This window comes from Panthera tigris, chromosome D4, assembly GCF_018350195.1.
Source record: "Panthera tigris isolate Pti1 chromosome D4, P.tigris_Pti1_mat1.1, whole genome shotgun sequence".
In the NCBI taxonomy this organism is placed as follows: domain Eukaryota; kingdom Metazoa; phylum Chordata; class Mammalia; order Carnivora; family Felidae; genus Panthera; species Panthera tigris.
The window spans coordinates 77065166-77085373 of NC_056672.1; the positions used below are offsets into that span (position 1 = coordinate 77065166).

A 20208-nucleotide genomic window follows, 5' to 3' on the forward strand; every position below is an offset into this window, starting at 1 on the left:
TAAAGTGTGGATTAAAAAAAAGATCAACCGACATAGTTTAAAAAATAAAATTGAGTTTTTACTACATGCAGAATGGAATTTTAGTTACTGGAGTGTAGTAAGAATAGAAGTCATTCCTAACTCTAGAGAAGCTTAAGAATGAATATGATAGACAACAGTGAAGATTAAGCTTCAGGGACCTTGTTTGTGTGAACTCTTTCTCCTTCCCTAAGAATTAATGATAATTATTTAAGATTGCTATATTCTTCCCCTATCCCCCCCCCTCACATTTTCCTGTATAATAGGTGATTTAAGAATAGCCATGAAAAGTTTTGCTTCCAAATAGGTGAATAGTTTGAGTTTAATGGGAAATTTGTAGACTGCTCACACACATTAAAGCTAGATTTTGATGGATAGTAGTTAGCTACATTGAAATGTGAAAGAGGGAAATGACCAAAAAAATGGTTAAAGATGGTTTATATACAAGGCAGAAAGGCAAGGAAGATGGGAGATAAAGACTGGAAGTTTTAGTTACAGCCTAATCATAAGGGACTTGATGCCAGTAAAAGGAAATATGTTGGTTGCCAAAGGAATTTTTAAGCTAGGGGATGGCATGAGCATAACACAGTATAGTGTGAAGGGCATGGGTCAGAGAGATCTGGATTTTTACCGTTTCTGACCTCACTAAGTATATAGGATTGTAAAATATCTTTAAAGCTCACCTCTTACTAGGGAGTAAATTAGCAAATGGTTGAAAACATGGGTCCTTGAGTCTGCCTGCCTGAGTCTGAAGCTTGACTTCATCACTTACCAACTATGTGACCAGGAGAAGTTTACTTACTATGTCTGCGTCTCAATTACAGTACTTCATCAGTAAAATGAGCGTAAAGATTAAGAAAAAAACTGTAATTCTTAGAAAGGATTACATGAGGCAAGGAATATGAAATCTCTGAACAAATGGGAGATTTGGTAAAGGCTGGTTTAATTTCTCCCCCTGTTAAAACGGATTCTTCTTTGGAGCAGAGAATTCACTGGAAGGAGGCAAGAGTAGAAATAGGAACACTAGTTAAGTTGAAACCCTAGATGAAGACCAGAGCTGTGGGAATGTATAAAGTGGAGAATAGATTTGAGAGGTAGAATGATGAGGTCTTGCCCCTGGTCAGGTGCCCCCTTGCATAGGCACCTCAGAGAGAAAAGGCCAGTGAAAGGTGATATCAGCTTTCATCCTGAATTAATTAAATTAATAATGTCTTATTGACAGTGTGGTTGGAAAAAAGGTAGAGCCTTATTCGATTCTTTTAAGTAAATGGAAGAAAAACTTTGGAAGGTTAATGGTGTATCTCATATAATCTAAGGAAAAGTTCAACAACCAAGTCAGAGGAATAAAGCAGTTCCAGGGGGAAAATAGTTATTCATAACTTCTTACGTTAGTGCTTTACTCCGAATATGCTCACTTCCTCAGTCTCCACGTCTGTCCTATCTTATTTGAAATTGGTTGAAGAGATAGACAGATAGGCCATTGGCCAGACTATTCTGTGTCTTCTTTAAGCCAGGTATCCAGCCCTAGGAGATTTGGGAAGAATTCTCAGAGAAGAGAGGCATCTTCTAAAGGTGGTGATGTTATTAATTTTGAATAAGGAGATGGTGGCATAGAAGCCGAAGGAGGGAAATGGAAATGAAGCACCTTCCATTTCTAAACTCCTACAAAACCATAAGAGTCCAGATTCAATGCTTGATCCCTCAGCTGTCACCCCTGGGACTTCTTCTTAACAAAAATTGTATTTATTTGGTCCTGGTTTACTCAAGGCATTCTTCACCTCATGAGGGCATCTCAGCACTCGCAGATGTGAAGCTGAAGTAACACGGCAGGGAGATCTTAAATTGCTCTCCTTGGAAGAATCCGAGATCTTGTGCACCTGCAATTCACATTGGTATGGGTCATGTCTTGTACAGGAGAACAATCAACAAGTGTAGTTATTTGCAAACCAACATGTGACACATGTGAACATAAACCCAGACTTATGAAAGAGTCAGTGCAATTACCTGTGTTTATTTCAGAAGTTGAAGTCAGTAGGAGGAAATATTGTTGTTAGGATTCCTGTTAACATGTCCACCTTCTCCTGGTTGGTTGCTAAGCAATCTGCTTAAACAGGTTCCCTTGCCCTCAGGTTATGGATTGATTTGGAAAACATACATATAGGAATTACGGAGACAAGGAACTGTAAAAAGGAGAAGTACCATTCACTTATTCCTGCAGTCCACTTTATAGGCTTTCTGAAATCTGACATCAGGTTGGCTAAGGCAGGACTTCATCACAAGCACAGCTGGGATGAGCAATGTTGTGTAAATGAACCTTGATCGTGAAACAGTAGGGATGCCTTGCAGAGAAGGTTTTGTGATTTGTACTGAGCTCCTTCTATACTTGGAATCCTAACAAAAGGCACTGAGTGTTATATCAGAAAACAGAAGCTTCAGTTCCAACCCTGCCATTAATGTGCTTTGATGATTATTTGCATGTTTCTGAACCTCAGTATACATGTCTGTTAAATGCCAAGTCTTAAACAACTCTCAGAGAGTTGATCTGAAAAACACAAGACGATTCACGCTGAGGTATTTTTGGAACTGTAAAATGTTGTACAAATGCTAAGCACAATTACTAAGTTTAATGCTAGAAGCTGTAGCTGAAATGCACATATACCTATTTGCCAGGTAAGCTCCACATTTTCCCACTCTTAGGTCCAAACATCCCACACAGTCAGTGTCTCTAAATTCTTACGCATTTTTTTTTTACTGTGATCAGATTATATAAATACTTTGCTAGTGTTCTCATCTAATCTTCACAAAGCACTTAGTAATATGAATAACCTCCATTATAAAGATAAAGAAACTGAGCCTCAGAGAGATTAAATAACTTTTTTAGGATAGGTGATTAATCTGCTGAGAATCAAATCCAGGTCTGTTAAGGCCAAAAGCTATAGTGTTCATCAGAATTCCATACACTTTCTTTGTTCAAATGCCACCTTTTCCACAAATTCCTCTTTGATATCATAAACGAAAATATATTGTTCCTTCCTTTGTACCCTTTTAAAACATTGCTTTGGGAAATTGTATTCATTCAAATAATTTCTTAAGTACCTTCTGCTGACAGACGACTAAGAGCATTAGCTACAAAGATGGTAAGAAATGCACCTCTGTATTAGTCAGTATATGCTGTGTTTCACTGTGGTAATAAGCACTCCTAAACTACTCAGTGGCATATGACAACAAAGAAGTTTTTTCTTGTTTATGTTTCGTATCCAACCCACGTGGGTTGATGTGGGACTCTGTGCCATGTAATACCTTAGAGACATAGATCTGGCAAGTTTCAAACTGTGATTTTTAGCTTTGCTGAGGCAGAGAAAGAGGGAGACTGGGAAACATTGCATGCACTCTCCAATTCATCATTGCTTTAACCCAGAAGTGACATCTTATTTCTGCTAATACTTCATTGACTAGAACTAGTCACCATCTTTGTACCTAAAGCTATAATCCAAAGGCGTGTTTTAGAATATAAAAGGACAGTGAGTTTTGTCTCTTGTTCACTGACATACCCTGGGTACTTAGGACAGTGTCTGCTATGAGGTCAACACTTGATAAATATTTGTAAAATCGAGTTAATTCATGTAGAGAGACACATAACAGCAGTTATTTTTATTATTTAGCTTTGCATGTCATTGCTTTGTCGATAGTGAAAGTTTGGAGTTTATTATTTGCATTTTTTTAAAGTGTCCTTATTTATTTTGAGAGCTAGAGAGTGGGAGCAGGGGAGGTGCAGAGAGCAAGGGAGAGACAAGAATCCCAAGCTGGCTCTGCACTGGCAGCATGGAGCCTGATGCAGGGCTCGAACTCATAAACCGTGAGATCATGACCTGAACTGAAACCAAAAGTTGGACATTTAACTGACTGAGCCACCCAGATGCCCCTATTTGCATTTTATACAACTTCATCTTCCTTGCCTTTCTTCTCACCACACCTAGCGTAACATTTTACATATTGAAGAAAATAAGTAAATGTTTCCTGAATAATTACATAATACAGGTTTCCCCTGCTATCTTAAAGTAGTGTTCCTATGAAACCTTTGGTAAACTGAAATGTTACAAAGCAAACAAGCAACTGGTATTAATTTACATGGAATAAATTGTTCCCAGACCCCCCAAATAACCTTTTGTTGGCTTTTCTGATGATTTAGGACACATCTTGCTAATGAATGCACAAAATAAATTGGAATCAAGCACAGATGCTCACAGACACAGCTCAGACCTCTGGTGGCTGATGCTGAGATGCTGAGTGTAATTCCCAGGGAAGTAGCTGGGTGGGGCCACCCTCACTGCTTGAAGTGTGTGCTGCCTCTATAACAGCTGTGGAACAAACACTGGACGCTATTTACGCTTTTCACCTTTTTTTTCATAAAAGCGAAAATCCTGTTTGAATTTCTTTCAGTTAACAAAGACAGGCACTAATGTAGGTCTTTCGTAAATGCAAAGTGGTGTGATGTGAGCTTTTAAAAAGTGGGGGAGACCTGTCCATTTATGAGATTTGTGTGACAGTTGTAATTCTTTCCATGTTATCCTATATTTGGAAGTATATGCATTATGTATTCAAAGGCGATGAGCAATAGATACATGTTCATGTTTTGCCTTGAAGTGGTTCAGAATTCAAGCAATTTGGTAGCATTGCTAATCCAATTTTGGAGATGTTTTTCTTTCTTCCTATCTCTGCCTCTCCCTGTTGTTTACCTTTCATTCTCTTTCTTCTTTTTCTTTTCTTTCTTTAAATAGGACATTGACAGTTTCCTGCTTTCCGGTTAAGTGTCTGAAATATTAGAAGAGTTTCTAGGGGCTCATAGCTATCATGAGAATCATGTATTCACCTCTTCTAAAAAGTGAAGAATTAGCAAGAAATCAATTTAACCCTTGTTTTTGGGTGGTCACAGTGTGTAGGATATAATTAATGGATAATGTGGCTTTGTGCCTTATCCCTGTTTATCTGGAATATAAACTGTACCCACCTTCCTTAATGGCCAGTTATTCTTATTCAAGGTATAAGAATGTCAAGAAGGAATATATTACAGTGCTTAAGATCATAGGTGTTAATTATTTTTGGTTTGTCTGTTTTTCAAGCAATACTTGTTTATTTTTAAAATATGTAATAGTATATAGAGTTTAAAATGTCAATGGGATCTAGAAGTCAAACAAGTTATATTTTCTCTGGTTAAATAGCCTTGAACAAATTACTTATATGTACTTTGTTTTGTAGTAAATATTTTATTAAATAATACAGAGATAATGCTGAGTATATGAAAAGACTGTTTTGAGGAATAAATGAGGTAGTATATATAACAAGGCTTAGTGTATATAAAAGGGAAGCATACCATAAATCATAGTAGAGAGAAATAGAAAGTGCTCACTGCTGATGTGATCTTGATTGTCAAAGTTTCCTGTTCAATTATATCCAAAAAGCCATTGTACCCCAACTTCATTCTATTTCTGCCTTTGCTCCTTTCACAATGAGAGTTCAGTATGTCTCCACTAACAAAATCAGATCCAATGAACATCTACCAGGAATCTATGACAATGTTGTGTTCTGTTACAAGTACCAGAACTTCCCCGCCTCCGAAACAGTAACATAAACATATTAAGGGTTCCCTTTTCTTTCACACATAAGAAGTTCAGAGGTTGATAATCCGGGGCTCACAAAGTCATCAGGGACCTACATTCTTTCCACCTTCTGACTCTGCCATCTCTAGTGCCTGTTCATAATCTAAAAATGACCACTTTAAAGGAAGGAAGAAGGGAAATTACAAAGGGATAGGGTCTCCTTGAAAATAACTTTGGTAGCATTTTCTAATACTGTTCATTCACATTCCATTAACCACCCTTAGCCACATGGGAAGATAGAAAATGTAGTTGGACTTGATGGGGAGGAGCCAAAATGGCAGAGCAGCATGGAAATTCTCTGCTTCTTTCATCCCTGAAATGCAGCTAGACCAGCACCAAACTATTTTGCACACCTAGAAAATTGATCTGAGGACTAACACAACAGTCTGCATAACTTGAGCCACAGAATTTGGCAGATACATGGCCTGGGGAGGTGAACTGGAAGAGAGAGAAGTCCAGAAGGGTGGGGACCTGTTTTTGTTTGCAGAGAGAGGATGGAGACAGGGGGAGAGTACAGGAAAGGCACTCCCCTTGAAAGCAGCTGGAGAGAAAGAGAGAGTGGAAACACCTGCAAGGAACTGAACCAGAAAGGGGGAAGGGAGAAAGGAGAGGAGACAGGAGAAGGTTTCATTACCATTAGGACTCTATAAACAGGTGAGCGTAGAGTCAGAATCTCTGCAGCTCTATACCTGGTGGTGCTCTGGTGGGAGGGATGAATCCCCAGGAGCAGACAGCAAGGTCATAGGGGTCCTCATGCCACACAGGGAGAGGCTCTTCCCCAGGCAGGAACACATTTGGTAGAGGCTGTGCAGCCTATTCACAGTAAAAGGGCCCAGCAGACTCTAGATTACAGCCACATTTACTGGTGTTGGAACAAAGACACTAGGGTTTGGTGAAGCCTGGCCCCATGTGTGTGTTGTGATTTACCATAGTCCCTGAACTGCTGCTGCTACATGTTCATGAAAAATTTTTCTGGGGCATGCTGGGACCTGGCCTCAGTCTCTGGGCCTCTGCAGTGGCTCGGTTGTGTGAGCTTTCCTAGAGGCAGGCTGGCACCCAGCCATTACTTGGTGAGATCCTCCCCCAGAGAGTTGGAGTGGGTTCAAGCCACAGGGCCCTCAGAAGTGAGGAATTTTGAAACCCCTCCCCATCTGAGATAAAATTTGTGAGGGAGGTGCCACTTGACAGGTTGATGGCTTCGTTGCAGACAGCATAGAAGTGGAGAGTGAATGGAAGCTGGAGACAAAGGAGGGGTGCTTGATTGCTGGTTGGCAAGAGGACAGAATTCTGATTCTAAAGACTGGGAAGCTGGGTGACACCATTTTCACCTCCCCAGTGCATGTGCATACACACATAGGCATGCCACACTGATCCACCCCAGTAAGCTAAGCAGTGCTGTCTAGTGGAGAACAGAGCCATTACACCAAGCCCCATCCAACAGCACCAACCAAGCTCTAGAGAATGACCACAAATCTCTCCCCCTGCTTACTGTACGAAATATAAAGTGCTTCATAGTTTGACTTCTGGGGGAAACTGGATGTAATTTTGTTCAGATTTCATTCTGTTCAATGGTCCATCCATTCTTTTTTTTTTATTATTGTTCTTAGAAACAGAAAGAGAAAAAATTTATATTTATTTTCCATTTTTATAAAAAGATTTTTTTCTACTGTAGTTTTAAAAATTATTTTTTGATTTTTTTAAGTCCATTTCACTTTCTTAATTTCACTTAATTTTATTTTATTATATGCTTTTAAAAAATTTTTCAAACGTTTTCCTACTTTGTTTCCCCTTTTTTCCTTTCACTTTCTTGTCTTTCCCTTTCTTCTCTATTCTATCAATCTTCTTTTTACAACCAGACCAAAACACACTTTGGATCTAGCTTCCTTTATTTGATTTTTTTTGTGCTGTTTTTAATTTTTTTTAATTTTATTTAGTTTTATTTTATTAATTATTTCCCTCCTCCAAAATGATGAAATAAAGGAATTCACCCTGAAAGAAAGAACAGGAAGAAATGACAGGCAGGAACTTAATCAACACAGATATAAACAAGATGTCTGACCCAGAATTTAGAGTCATGATGATAAGAATACTAGCTGGGGTTGAAAAAAAGCACAGAATCCCTTTCTGTGCAAATACAAGAAGTAAAATCTAGTCAGGACAAAATTAAAAACGTAATAACTGAGATGCAATCTCAAATGGATGCCACGGCATTGGATGGATAAAGCAGGGCAATGAATCAGCGATATGGAAGACAAACTTATGGAGAATAATGAAGCAGAAAAAAAGAGGGAAACTGACACAAAAGAAGACAATATAATAATTAGAGAACTCAGTGACTCATTAAAAAGGAGCAATATCCAAATCATAGGGGTCCCAGAAGGTGAAGAGAGAGAAAAAGAGGTAGAAGGGTTATGTGACCAAATCACAGTGAAAAACTTCCCTAACCTGGGGAAAGACACCTCAAAATCCAGGAAGCACAGAGAACTCCCATTAATTCCACAAAAGCCAGCCATCAACAAGGCATGTCATAGTCAAATTCACAAAATACACATACAAGGAAAGAATTATGAAAGCAGCAAAGGAAAAAAAGTCCTTAACCTATATATAGGGGAAGACAGATCAGGTTGGCTGCAGACCTATCTACAGAAACTTGGCAGGCCAGAAAGAAGTGGCAGGATATATTCAACATGCTGAATTGGAAAAATTTACAGCCAAGAATTCTGTATCCAGCAAAGCTGTCATTCAAACTAGAAGGAGAGATAAAGAGTTTCCCAAACAAAAACTAAAGGAGTTTGTAACTGCTAAACCAGCCTTGCAAGAAATTTTAAGGGGCACTCTCTGAGAAGAGAAAAGATGAAGAAAAAAAAAAAAGAACAAAAGCAACAAAGACTAGAAAGGACCAGAGAACACCACCAGAAGCTCCAACTCTACAGTCAACACAATGGCAATGAGTTCATATCTTTCAGTACTCACTCTATATGTCAATGGACTAAACACTCCAATCAGAAGACACAGTGTAACATAATGGATAAGAAAACAAGATCCATCTATATGCTGTTTACAAAAGACCCATTTTAAACCTAAAGACACCTTCAAATTGAAAGTAAGAGGATGGAGAACCATCTATCATGCTAGTGGTTGTGAAAAGAAAGCTGGAGTAGCCATACTTATATTGGACAATCTAGATTTTAAAATAAACTGTACCAAGAGATGAAGAAGGGCATTATATCATAATTAAGGGATCTATCCACCAAGAAGATCTAACCATTGTAAACATTTATGACCCCAGGGTGGATCACCCAAATATATAAATTAATCACAAACATAAAGAAACTCATTGACAAGAATACGGTAATAGTAGGGGACTTCAAAACCCCACTTACAACAATGGACAGATCATCTAAGCAGAAAATCCACAAGGAAACAATGGCTTTTAATGACACACTGGACCGGATAGACTTAACAGATATATTCAGAACATTACATCCTAAAGCAGTGGAAAAGCACTCTTCTCGAGTGCACATGGAACATTCTCAAGAATAGATCACATACCGGGACACAAATCAGCCCTCAACAAGTACAAAAAGATTGAGATCATACCATGCATATTTTCAGACCACAGAGCTATGAAACTGGAAATAACCACAAAAAGAAAAAGAAAAAAAGTACTTGGAGACTAAAGAACATCCTACTAAAGAATGAATTGGGGTTTAACCAGAAGTTAAAGCAGAAATTAAAAAGTACACAGAAGCCAATGAAAATGATAACACCACAGCCCAAAACCACTGGGATGCATCAAAGGCAGTCATAAAAGGGAAGTATATAGCAATCCAGGCCTTCCTAAAGAAGGAAGAAAAGTCTCAAATACATAATCTAACCTTATACCTTAAAGAGCTGGAAAACCCAAAGCCAGCAGAAGATGGGAAATAATAAAGATTAGAGTGGAAATCAATGCTATCAAAATAAAAAAGAAAAACAAAAAACAGTAGAACAGATCAATGAAACCAAGAGCTGGTTCTTTGAAAGACTTAACAAAATTGATAAATACCTAGCCAGTTTGACCAAAAAGAAAAAGGAAACGACCCAAATAAGTAAAATCAAGAATGAAAGAGGAGAGATCACAACCAACGCTGTGAAAATACAAACAATAATATGAGAATATTAGGAGCAATTATATGCCAATAAATTGGGCAGGCTGAAAAAAATGGACAAATTCCTAGAAACATATAAACTAACAAAAATGAAACAGGAAGAAATAGAAAATTTGAACAGACTTATAACCAGTAATAAAGAAATTGAATTAGTAATCAAAAATATCCCCCAAAAAACAAGAGTCCAGGGCCAAATGGCTTTCCAGGGGAATTCTACCAAACATGGAAAGAGGGGTTAACACCTGTTCTTTTGAAGCTGTTCCAAAAAATGGGAATGGAAGGAAAACTTCCAAACTTATTCTGTGAGACCAGCATTACCTTGATTCCAAATCCAGACAAACACCCCACTAAAAAGGAGAACTACAGACCAATTACCCTGATGAACATGGATGCAAAAATTCTCAAGATATTAGCCAGCCAGATCCAACAATACACTAGAAGAATTATTCACCACAATCAAGTGGGATTTATACCTGGGATGCAAGACTGGTTCAATATTTGCAAATCAACCAATGTGAAACATCAAATTAATAAAAGAAAGGACAAGAACCGCATGATCCTCTCAATAGATGCAGAGAAAGCATTCAACAAAATACAGCATCCTTTCTTGATAAAAACCCTCAAGAAAGTAGGGATAAAAGTTTCATACCTCAAGATCATAATAGCCACATACAAGAGACCTATTGCTAATATCATTCCTTAAGGTCAGGCACACGACAGGGATTCCACTCTTACCACTGTTATTCAATATAATATTGGAAGTTCTAGCCTCAGCAATCAGACACAAAGGAATAGAAGGCATTCAAATTGGCAAGGATGAAGTCAAACTTTCACTCTTCACAGTTAACATGATACTCTATAAGGAAAACCCAAAAGATTCCACCAAAAACCTGCTAGAACTGATCCATGAATTCAGCAAAGTTTCAGGATATAAAATCAATGCACAAAATTTGGTTGCATTTCTATACACCAATAATGAAGCAACAGGAAGAAAAATCAAAGATTCGATCCCAGTTACAACTGCACAAAAAACCATAAAATACCTGGGAATAAACCTAACAAAAGAGGTGAAAAATCTATATAATGTAAACTATAGAAAGCATATGAAAGAAATTGAAAAAGACACAGAAAATGGAAAAAATATTCCATGCTCATGGATTGGAAGAACAAATATTGTTAAAATGTCAATACTGCCTGAAGAGATCTACATATTCTATGCAGTCCCTATCAAAATAACACCAGCATTCTTCACAGAGCTAGAACAAACAATCCTAAAATTTGCATGGAACTGGAAAAGACCCTGAATAACCAAAGCAATCCTTAAAAAGAAAACCAAACCTGGAGGCATCACAATCACAATACTTCAAGATGTATTACGAAGCTGTAATCATCAAAACAGTATGGTACTGACACAAAAACAGACACTTAAATCAATGGAACAGAATAGAGAACCCAGAATTGGAAGAGAACCCGGAATTGGACCCACCAACATATGGCCAACTAATCTTTGGCAAAGCAGGGAAGAATTTCCAATAGTATAAAGACAGTCTCTTCAGCAAATGGTGTTGGGAATACTGGACAGCGACATGCAGAAAAATGTACCTGGACCACTTTCTTACACCATACACAAAAATAAACCCACAATGGATGAAAGACCTAAAAGTAAGACAGGAAGCCATCAAGATCCTAGAGGAGAAAGCAGGCAAAAACCTCTTTGACCTCAACTGCAGCAACTTCTTACTCAACACGTCTCCAGAATCAAGGGAAACAAAAGCAAAAATAAAACTATTGGGACCTCATCAAGATAAAAAGCTTCTGCACAGGAAACAATGAACAAAACTGAAAGGCAACCAATGGAATGGGAGAAGATATTTGCAGATGACATATCACATAAAGGGCTAGTATCCAAAATATATAAAGAACTTATCAAACTCAACACCTCCAGAACAAATAATCCAGTGAAGAAATGGACAAAATACATGAATATGCACTTTTCAAAAGAAGACATCCAGATGACTAAGACACATGAAAAAACGCTCAACATCACTCATAATCAGGGAGATACAAATCAAAACCGCGATGAGATACTACCTCACGCCAGTCAGAATGCCTAAAATTAACAACTCAGGCAACAACAGATGTTGGTGACGATGCAGAGAAAGGGGAACTCTTTTGTCCTGCTGGTGGGAATGCAAACTGGTGCAGCCACTCGGGAAAACAGTATGGAGGTTCCTCAAAAAATGAAAAATAGAACTACCCTACGACCCAGCAATTGCCCTACTGTGTATTTATCCAGAGGATACAGTGGGCTGTTTTGAAGAGACACATGCATCCCAGTGTTTATAGCAGTGCTGTCAATAATAGCCAATGTATGGAAAGAGCCCAAATAAGAAAGAGCCCAAAATTATTGCACCATTTGCTAACTAACTTGGATGTAAATTTAAAAATAAAAATAATTTAATTTGTTTACTATTAAGAAGGAAGAATGGAAGGGTGAATTTTGGGTAGACCACAAGTGGTCTTTGCCATGGTGGCTATTCCTTCATTCATTGAATCCATGACTGTTTTTTAAATTTTAATTCCAGTGTAGTTAACAGTCAGTGTTATATTAGTTTCACGTGTACAATATAGTGATTCAATACTTTCATATATTACTCAGTGCTTATCCCCTTTACCTATTTCACCCACTCCCCCATCAGCCAACCCTCTGGTAACCATTAGTTTGTTCTCTAGTTAAGAGGGGTTTTTTTCCTCTTTTTCCCCCCTTGTTTGTTTTGTTTCTTAAATTCCATGCATGAATGAAATCATATGGTATTTGTTTTTTTTTGGCTTATTTCACTTAGCATTATACACTCTGGCTCCATGCATATTGTTGCAAATGGCAAGATTTCATTATTTTTTATGGTTGAATAATATTCCATCACACACACACACACACACACACACACAGACATCACATCTTCTTTATCCATTCATCTATTGAATGATGCTTGGGCTGCCTGCATATCATGGCTATTGTAAATAATGCTGCAGTAAACATAGGCATGTATATATCTCTTTGAATTAGTGTTTTCGTATTCTTTGGATAAATACCCAGTAATGCAATTACTGGATCACAGAGTAGTTCTACTTTTAATTTTTTGACAAACCTCCATACTGTCTTCCACAGTGACAATACTGACCGTATTGCATTCTCACTGTCAGTGCACCAGGGTTTCTTTTTCTTATATCTTTTCCAACACTTGTTTCTTGAGTTTTTTATTTTAGCCATTCTGATTGATGTGAGGTGATATCTCATTGTTTTGATTTGCATTCCCCTGATGATGAGTGATGTTAAGCATCTTTTTTATGTGTCTGTTGGCCGTCTGTATGTCCTCTGGAGAAATGTCTATTCATGTCTTCTACCCATTTTTAATCAGATTATTTATCTTTTGGATGTTGAGTTGTATAAGTTCTTTATATATTTTGGATACTAACTTTTTATCAGATATGTTATTTGACAATACCTTCTCCCATTCATGAGGTTGCCTTTTAATTTTTACTGGTTGTTCCCTTTGCTGTGCAGAAGCTTTTTATTTTGATGTAGTCCCAATAGTTTATTTTTGCTTTTGTTTTTCTCAGGAGACATATCTATAAAAATATCATTTCCACCAACGTCAGAGAGATTACAGCCTATGCTTCCTTCTAGAATTTTTGTTTCAGGTCTCACATTTGGGTCCTTAATCCATTTTGAGCTTATTTTTGTGAATGTGTAAGAAAGTCCTCCAGTTTCATTCTTTTGCACGTAGCTGTCCAGTTTTCCCAACACCATTTGTTTAAGAGACTGGTTTTTTTTCCCCCATTGCATATTCTTGCCTCCTTTGTTGTAGATTAATTGACCATATCATGTGGATTTATTTCCGGGGAATCCATGACTATTTATTGACTAACTCATATGTGATAGACACTATCATGGGCTGTTGAAATGGCTGTGACAGATATCACTTGTTCTTACTGTGACCAAGAAGGGAGAATATAGGCTCCAGGTTATGTGTAGAAGGTTCAGGAGACATGTGGTATGTAGCCAGTCTGTAAATACTGGAAGTGAGGTGCCAATGGAGATGGAAGCCAGAAGCAGAGCTACTGTGGGAACCCTGCTGATCACAGGAAGAAGTATAGAGACAAATAGGCAATGAAGAGTGTTACGTCAGATTTCAACTACTTTCCATATTCATAAATCCCTTATCCTAAAACCTAATGAAATCTAATGTGGTTTTTCAAAGGGTGAATTGCAATGATAATTTTTATTTATTTATTTATTTATTTATTTATTTATCAATTGATTGCCAACTATGGTTTTCTGGTCAATTGGGTTATTATTCCCAATTCTTTAGTCCTTCTCTGTGATGGAATTATACACCAACGGCCTCTTCCAAGTGATTTTTTAAAGCCTCTCAGCTGACTAGGGAGAGTGTATTGCCTACCCCAGTGATGGACTTGGCCATGTCACTTGATCTCGCCTATGAGATGTCAATAGATATAATGTGAATAGAGCCATTAGGTGTCTTTATATGTTTTGCCCTATCCTCTTATGCTTCTGCCATCTGCCATCAGAAGAAGATACCCTGGGTAGCTGTTGGTCACAGGACGAGCAAACATGCTGAGCAGATGTGAATATATGTATAGCCAAGAGCCAAGCAGAGTCAGAGCACAATCATAAGTCAAATCATAGAGTTGAAAAATAAACTTACTGTAAGCCACTGAAATTTGAGGTTGTTATTACACAGGGTTATTACAACAGTATAATTTTTTTTCTTTTTATGTCTTATTTAATGTCTGTTATAATGATGTGTGTCATACTTATTTTAGAAATTAAGAAACTGAGGTCATTATAAGCCGTTTAGCTTAACTGAAGGCACAGAGCTAAACAATTTAGGAAAGTGAGAAATACTTTGATAACTGCTGGCCTCTAAGATTCCTATCTTATCTTTCTACTTTCCCAAGCTACCTCTCCTACAAATTGTCTCTTTTTTTTTCTCATGAGGTTGTTGTAATCACATAAAATAACATACTGAAAATATCTTTGTCCAGTGGAGGAAATCTGCTCCAATTTTCAGTCTGAATTTCTGGTGGGTCTAAGTCTATGTCTGGTATTAAAGTAAGGATATGACACAGGAGTGACCAATTGCAATACTGGAGAAGTCTAGTTAAAGTGATTTGTTCAGGGATAGGAATATAGCTGAAGCCAGATTGATCAAAAATCAGGAACCACCCACCAAGAATCAGTTCTTTCTGTGACAGTGGGCACTAACACCCAGGTAAGCCTGAGGCTGCCAATGGCCCTCTGTGCTACAACATGAGGAAAATCTGTTTCAGTAGGAAGGTTTACAGAAGAAACCACAGCTGAAAGACTACTTACCCACAAGACAGAACAAAAACATGTTGTGATGACATCAGTTGAATCTCTTGATCTAGTCATATTTGGAGCTGTACTTGTTCTGTTACAGGAGGTATCAATATTATAAATGTCTTCTTTTCATAGGTACAGTGGAAATAAAACATACAGACAATATAAAGTATCAAAAAAAGCACAGATTTACAAATATACATTTTTCTTATTTTTGGCTAATAGAAGAAAAGGGGGGGGGCATATATGATATCCATATCACTAGAAATATGGTGAGTCTAAAACCTTGCTTTTGAGTTAAAGAAAATGTCCTTGGGATCAGATATTTTACCTACCATTTACTACCATCTGCCTCTTAAAATTCTTCGTTACATAGTCAGGTTAATCAAGGGATTGATATTGTTGGAGTCTGATTAATCACAGATTCTTTGTTGTTCCCAAAGTTTGCTTATCTTTTGAAGAGCAACAAAATTTCTTTGTTGCAAAGATAACCTTTCCCTCCCTACTACCCAAATAAAAACCCCTGACTATCCTTGTTTTAGAACTTATAAATAAAGATTTTATTTTTGTCTATATACTTTAAACATTTCTGCTGTGTGCAGCTCAGTGATCATGTTTATTCTTGAGTAAACCAAAGATGGCTCTGTGTGTCAGGAAAGCATCATGTATTACTAGTGACACATTGCCTATTCTTTAATTTCACATACCATAGAGCTGGTTACAAAAGGATGGCTTGATGATTTGATGCCCTCTTTTTTTCTGATTTGGAATACTCTGCTTCTATCCAGCTTCCGCCTCTCAGAACCTGTTGTCCTTTACGAAATCTCTTTATCCAGCTGTCAAGTATTGCCAAGAAGTGGGGGCCATGGTGGAGGAAAGCAGGATGTAATAATTACTGGAGAGAGGATATCAGCAACCTAACATTATTTACTGCAATTGTTTTGCACCACTGAGATGATTGGGCTGGAGTATTTCTCTGTAATGAGAGAGAGCGGGAGGACCTGGAAGAGAACACAGAATCAGAACAATGGGAGGGAGAGTGGTAATTCCAAACACATGAGAATTTACACTTTCAAGTCACCATGAGAAAATGAAGAGTGAGATGTGTAAGAAGTGAGGTTTGGTTTAATACCTGTGGTTTATAACCCATATCACATAGTTGGTAAACTGGGCAGCCCAGATCCAACCTTGGGTTTGTGTGACCCCAGAACGTATATACCCAATAGGTGAATCACATACATAAATCCATTAGTACTAACTGTGCTTTTAAAATTAAAATAATTATTCAGAATTCTTTTTAAGTGAAAAGTCTTTCAGATATTTATGCTTAATTTTCATTTCCTGGTGATATTCTCTAGGCTATACCTCTCCACTTACTAAGTATCTTTATTTACTTATTTATTATTTGTTAGTTTTTTAAATACATGTGTTTTTTACATATTAATTTTTGAGGGAAAGAGAGAGAGTATGCACCAGGGAGGGACAGTGAGAGAGGGAGACAGAGGATCCTAAGCGAGCTCTGTGCGGACAGCAGAGAGCCTGATGCAAGGATCAAACTCATGAACTGTGAGATCATGACCTGAGCTGAAGTTGAACGCTTAACTGACTGAGTCACCCAGGCATCCCACTTAGTATATATCTTTAAAAATGCAGTTTATGTGGCCACTAATATTAAGATGTGATGATGGGGAGGTGGAGGAGGAGTTGGTTGATAACCCGTATTTGTATTGTATACGTAGTAAGTAACTGCTATGCACAAGTTCTGCTATCTCTGGGTGCTTGGATATAACACTTTGGACAGAAATATCTGTCTACATAGAGCTTATATTCTAGCAGGAGACAGACAATAACAAAACAAATAGGTAAAGTATGGTATGTTAACGTTGGAATAATTTTATGGAAACAAGCACACAGTGTGTTATCATGATCTTGGCCAAATGCTTCAATTTCTCCCTGTTCCCAGAGCAAATGGTAGGATGTTACTTGCCACCCATTGCAATTCAGGATAATGAACGGATATGTATGTTGTGTTTCCAGTCCAGCACATTTAAGTGCCAGAGTCTGAGCCCCAGAGCTCCCTTCTTTATCTTGCACAGGAAACAACAAAATTCAAAGTACTCATTCCCCTATCATCTTGGGTCCTTTAGTGACCAGATTCAACCTTGTTGGAGAAGTAGAATGAGGGAGAATTGTAAGTTGTTCTTTTAATCCAGTAAAACTGGAGGATTTTTCTAATGACCAAAAATATTTTGATTGACGCATGACGTTTTATAGACACTATGCAAAGCATATTATGTACATTACAGAATTTAATCTTTACAATAATCCTATGAGATATGCATTAGTATTTACATTTTATAGAGTCAATAAACATAACACGCAGAACTCAGATTATCTATCGCTGTATAACAAACAATCCTAAAACCTAGTGACTTAAAATGATTTATTATTATCTGTTGTATTTCTCACATTTCATTATCACATAGGTGGCTTGTTATCATCTAGGAAGTTCTCAAGTGGGGGTCTCTCTAGTTATTGCAGTCAGATGTTGACTGGGTCTGTAGTCACGTGAAGGTTTTACTTAGTATTCAAGATAGTGTGCGCACATGGCTGGAATTGATTCTGATTTAGGGCTGATAGATCAGCAGGAGTTGTCAACTAAAAACTCTACATGTGGTTTCATCATTTGACTTTGACTTTTCAAGCATGGCAGCTAGGTTGTTTGGGGGAGCATTCTAAGAGTTATGGGCAGAGGTTTCACCTTTTATTATAACCTGTTTTTGGTAGTCCACTGCATTCTATTAGTAAAGCAAGTTACTAAGGCAAACTCAGGTTCAGGGGAGAAGAATTAAATATGTCTTGACATGGCAAATGTCTGTCTGTAAAAGGAGTGAAATAATGCATCCATCTTTTTAGTCTTATGTGTTATATGCAGTTTATAAGATATAATCCTGTTAAGGATTTAAAATATCTAATATAGCTTATTAAAGTAATCCACTGGGAGTTGGGATGGGGTAGGAATTGAAACTGGACAGGGCATGGTGTTTGATATAATGTGTATAGATCAAGATAGGCTATATTATGTGTGAAAATAAACCAGTCCAAAACCACAGAGACTTAACACAACAAATTTACTTCTTGTTCACACTGCATGTACAAAATTGGTCAGAAGGGAGTATGCTTATTGTAGTTGCTCAGGCATTCAGATGGATGGAGTTTCATCTCATTAGATTCTACCTCTTGATGCATTTCCAGTATCAATGTTGCAGAAGAGGGAAATACAGTATATTGCATCCTGTATCTTAAAGCTTCCACCTGGGAGTGATACCCATAATTTTTCTTACATCCCATTGGCCAGAATAACTCATATGGTCACATTCTTTCTATGTACCCACAAGGAGTATCAGAATATTTTGAAACAGTCCTAATACTTCTCTACCATTGTCATCTGAATTCATGTATATTGGGACTAAACTGAATTTAGAGAAAACAGGTAAATTAGAAACCACCTTTTCTTTATGAGTCTCACAACTCTTCAATGTTCACTAATTTTCAAATGCCGTTACCTTTGCTCAGTGTAGTAGGCCAGATATTTGCATTCATATTTTATATCTTATATAACTTCACAGTATGTGTGATACTTTCACATGCCTCTATTTCCTGATTTTTCTTTTTTTTTGTTTTTTAATTTTTCTTTTAACATTTTATTTATTTTTGAGACAGAGAGAGACAGAGCATGAACGGGGGAGGGGCAGAGAGAGAGGGAGACACAGAATCGGAAGCAGGCTCCAGGCTCTGAGCCATCAGCCTAGAGCCCGACGCGGGGCTCGAACTCACAGACCGCAAGATCGTGACCTGAGCTGAAGTCGGACGCTTAACCGACTGAGCCACCCAGGCGCCCCATCTATTTCCTGATTTTTAAAATCATTTCAGTAGAGTAGTAAAGTTATTATTTGCTCTGGTTTGTCAGTCAAAAAGTAAAGGGTAAGAAAATAAAATAATTGACTCAAAGTTGCATTGCTTAGTTCTTTGAACTTCAAACTTGGTATTCCATCTATATCAAAGAGTTTGTACTAAATGTCTTAGGGAGGGTTCAAGGTATCCCATGAAGCCTGTAAAACTGCAGCATTGTGTGTGTATGAGTGTGTGTATATGTATTCTTGGGTGCTTTATATTCACTATACTGCTCCATGTTGTCAACAATGCATAGGTAGATAGACATTGAAATACTATTCCTACAGATGGAGTCTGTCTTAACTTCAAAAGATGATGTAGAGTTCAAAATAAGATTTTGTGGGACTTCCTACACCTGCTTGCTTACACATTTCACACTGGACTCCTTGCTGACTCATATCTCTCGTCTCTTGCCTTGGGCTGTGAAAACTGAAGCTCCCTTCACAGGAAGCAATAGACAGAAAATGCCATGTTTTTAGTGCTAAGCCCATAATTTCTAGTGTGGCTCACATCTCTGTGGGTGGAAGAACTTCCTGATGATCTGGAGAAGCTTCTGCAAATACTCAGGCACTCATCCACTAATTTCAGATCACTAGCTTGTTTCCATTAAGTAATCATTTAAAACAAATTTTTAACATTTATTTAGTTTTGTGAGAGAGAGAGAAGGGGGGAGGCAGAGAAAGAAGGAGACACAGAATCTGAAGCAGGCTCCAGGTTCTGAGCTGTCAGCACGGAGCCAAACGTGGAGCTCAAACTCATGAAATGTGAGATAATGACCTGAGCCAAAGTCAGACACTCAACCAACTGAGCCACCCAGGAGCCCCAAATAATCATTTTTATTTTAAGTCTTTATTTACACTTATCAGGGCCCTTTCAACTCAGTTTGCAAAATGATGATTTATGTGTGCCTAAAATAGCACATCATGGAGTTCAGGTCACTTTCATTTCTCAATCACTTACTGAACACCTATTTTATGCAATATAGCAATATAGAAGATTACAAGCATAAGGCATGGGCCATGTTAGTCTCACATGCAAGCAA

At 37.7% G+C, this 20208-nt stretch overlaps 1 long non-coding RNA gene across 1 annotated transcript in view; it reads right to left on the reverse strand.

Annotated features, from left to right (window-relative positions):
- Positions 1-1709: 1709 nt before the first annotated feature.
- Positions 1710-20208, reverse strand: part of LOC122233187 — a 31954-nt gene continuing 13455 nt past the window's right edge. The window contains exons 3-6 of the long non-coding RNA XR_006210685.1: positions 15920-16213; positions 15225-15337; positions 2023-2198; positions 1710-1895 (exon numbers count right to left, since the gene is read on the reverse strand). This is a non-coding gene — a long non-coding RNA (uncharacterized LOC122233187). The remainder of the gene's footprint in view (positions 1896-2022; positions 2199-15224; positions 15338-15919; positions 16214-20208) is intronic.